Source organism: Macaca fascicularis, chromosome 2, assembly GCF_037993035.2.
Source record: "Macaca fascicularis isolate 582-1 chromosome 2, T2T-MFA8v1.1".
Taxonomy (NCBI): Eukaryota; Metazoa; Chordata; class Mammalia; order Primates; family Cercopithecidae; genus Macaca; species Macaca fascicularis.
Window position 1 is genome coordinate 16,939,049 of NC_088376.1, and position 2,890 is coordinate 16,941,938.

Below are 2,890 nucleotides of genomic sequence, written 5' to 3' on the forward strand. Positions count from 1 at the left end.
CTCAGCCTTTCAAGTCGCTGGGATTACAGGCACTCACCACCACGCCCAGCTAAGTTTTGTATTTTTAGTAGAGACGTGGTGTCACCATGTTGGCCAGGTTAGTCTTGAACTCCTGACCTTAGGTGACCCACCCTTCTCTGCCTCCCAAAGTGCTGGGATTACAGGCATGAGCCGCCATGCCCAGCCATTTTTTAAATTGTTTTAAATTATTACTATTTTTTTGAGACAGAGTCTCGCTCTGTTGTCCAGGCTGGAGTGCAGTATTGTGATCTCAGCTCACTGCAACCTTTGTCTCCTGGTTCAAGTGATTCTGGTGCCTCAGCTTTCCCAGTATTTGGGATTACAGGTGTGCACCACCACGTCTGGCTAACCCTGTAGACATAGGGTTTCACCATATTGGCCAGGCTGGTCTCGAACTCCTGACCTCAAGTGATCAGCCCGCCTCGGCCTCCCAAAGTACACAAACATGAGCTATCTACCATGCCTGGCCTTATTTTTAATTTTTGCAGGTGCATAGTAGGTATATATATTTATGGGGCACAGGCTTTGCCACTTTTTAATGGGAATATCTGTTGTTTTTGTTGTTGATGTTGAGTTGTTTGAGTACCTTGTATATTCTGGGTATTAGTCCCTCATCAGATGAATAGTTGGCAAATATTTTCTCCTATTCTGTGGGTTGTCTTTTCGCTTTGTTGATTATTTCTTTTCCCACGAAGAAACTTGTTAGTTTAATTAAATTCCATTTGTCTACTTTTGTTTTTGTTTCCTGTGTTCTTGAGGTTTTAGTCATAAATTATTTGCCTAGACCAACATATGAAAGAGTTTTCTCTAGGTTTTATTCTAGTATTTTTGTAGTTTTAGGTCTTACATTTAAGTCTTTAATTCATTTTTTGATTAATTTTTGTATGTAGTAAGAGATAGGGATCCAGTTTCATTCTTCTACATATGGCAATCCAATTATCCTAGTACCATTTATTGAAAAGGGTGTCCTTTCCCCCAGTATGTTTTTGTCAGTTTTGTCAAAGATTAATTGGCTGTAAATATGTGGCTTTATTTCTGGGTACTCTTTCTGTTCCATCCATCCGTGTGTCTATTTTTTTTACCAGTACCATGTTTTTTTGGTTACCATATCCTGGTAATATAATTTGAAGTCAGGTAATGTGATGCCATCAGCTTAGTTCTTTTTGCTTAGGATTGCTTTGGCTATTCAGGTGCTTTTTTAGTTCCATATGAATTTTAGGATTATTTCTCTAATTCTGTGAAAAATGGTGTTTGCATTTTGATAGAAATTGCATTGAATCTATAGATTGCTTTGGGAAGTATGGTCATTTTAACAATATTAATTCTTTTACTCCATGAGCATGAGATGTATTTCATTTGTTTGTGTCATCCACAGTTTCTTTCATCAGTGTTTTATGGTTTTCCTCATAGAGATGTTTTACCACCTCAGTTAAATTTATTTATTAAGGTATTATACACACACACACACACACACACACACACACACACACACACACACACACAATCTGCTACTTCATTTATTTTATTTGCAGGAGGAGTTTAAACAAATTTTAAGGGAGATTTTCATTTCCCCCCAAACATGAATCATTCAAGTAAAACTAACTTAACTATAGAAATGTAGCAAAGTAGGGGAAAGCAGCACAACAACCTAAGAGGAAAGTCTCAGGAGAAGAGGTGGGTGCAGTCTGCATATAACATATGCATAAATGCCCTGTGATTCACTCGCCCAGGACCATCTCCCTTGAAGGCAAAAGCACAAGGACCCATTTTAAGAGGATATTTTCCCCGCAAACATCTGAGAATGCTTCAACTTAAACACCTTAAAGTTAAAAAGACAAAAGAGAAAAAGAAAAAAAAACTAAAGACCCCAAAAAACCCCATGAACCACCCAACCATAACCACTTTCCTTAATTGATCATGAGTTTCTTTTCATTTTATAAAAAGATTAATAAAAATATTGAAAAAATTATTTTTTCATCTTACATTTGTAAAGACAATAGAATTCAGAAGTTTCTTAGAAAACAGACCAGACACTGCCCTCCAGTTTCCACCCCGTTGCTGGAAGGATCAGCAGAACTAGAAAGTTTGGGATACTGGAGCTGCTGGTGGAGAATGGGAAGTCCAGCCCAGAAGAAATCAGGAAATAGGGCTCAAGGGCACGTGGGGTGTGGTTAGGAGCAACTCCACGTGCTACATGGCTGAGCAGAAAAGGGGAACACAAGGTGGTCAGAAAGGCCTTAAACTCCTCCTTGACATACAAAACTGGTTTTTACAAACATCCAAGCAATTTGATCCCAAACTGAGGTGAACACTTCAAAGTTTATTCACATGCTTTGTTTTCTCTTTTAAGAATCAAAGTTTCCCAAATTAAATGTTTCTAATATTACTACATATGCCTAAAAAAAAAAAAAAAAGAAAAGAAAAAAAAGAAAAAAAAGAAGGGCTTTTAAAATCAGGATGGGGAGAAGAGATTGAAAATCATCAAATTAGTCTTCCTAGCTCCGGATGAAATGAACTTCAGAACAAAACTGTTGGTTTCTAATAGGAAACAAAAATTCAAGCATTGCTCTCCTGCCCTAACCCCTGCCCCCACCCCCACACACCAACGACAAATGAGAAAAACAGCTAAAGCCCAATGAGTTGTGTTCTGCCCAAAAGCTGGGCCTGACCCTTGGGTTCCACAGCCAGCCTCCTCTGTCCAGTGGGAGGCAGTGCCAGGGATGCCTTCCATGGTACTACAATCTGCATGGCTGGTGAGGGGTGGGGTAGGATTTTCAGAATCTTCTTGAGGTTCCTCTGTTTAGCTCCTCACCAGCCATCTTCCCAGCGCCTCTCTCCCCTGGGCAAGGAATCCCGTCAAGAGTGGCCC